This window comes from Nicotiana attenuata, chromosome 5 (genome assembly GCF_001879085.1).
Source record: "Nicotiana attenuata strain UT chromosome 5, NIATTr2, whole genome shotgun sequence".
Taxonomy (NCBI): Eukaryota; Viridiplantae; Streptophyta; class Magnoliopsida; order Solanales; family Solanaceae; genus Nicotiana; species Nicotiana attenuata.
This window is the reverse complement of record NC_031993.1, coordinates 14,772,241-14,772,739: the sequence shown is the minus strand read 5'-3', so window position 1 is coordinate 14,772,739 and position 499 is coordinate 14,772,241.

The following is a 499-nucleotide window of genomic DNA, read 5'->3' as shown; positions in this document are numbered from 1 at the left end:
TTTCATGCATACTTCCGTGATATAGCCATTCCCCATTCATGTGGGGGATTGTTGGGTTTTGGATGTGTTTAATTAATATATTAAATACTTAAAAGAGGGTGAATGGGAAATGGAGGGAAATAAAAATTTTGAGTGAAATTTTAAGTTCCCCCCCTTGGCAAATGGGCATTGTCCCATATTGGAAGAGGAAAAGGTTTTTTATGGGTATATAAGCAATTGCTCTTCTTCTAGCTCTTAAAGAGTTGAGAAGAAGGCAAGCCTCGCGCCGTCGTCGTCGTCGCTCGCTCGGCTCGGCTTCGGCTTCGGCTACGGCTACGGCTTCGGCTTCGGATTCGGATTCGGATTCGGATTTGGATTTGGTCAAATGATCGATTGATTGATTAACTTTTTGGACCAAATATATTTGTTAATAGTAAAATATTAATAGAAATATTATTAAATATTTGTTTTAATAACAAAATATTAATATTAAATATTAATATTAAATCCAATCCGTTTT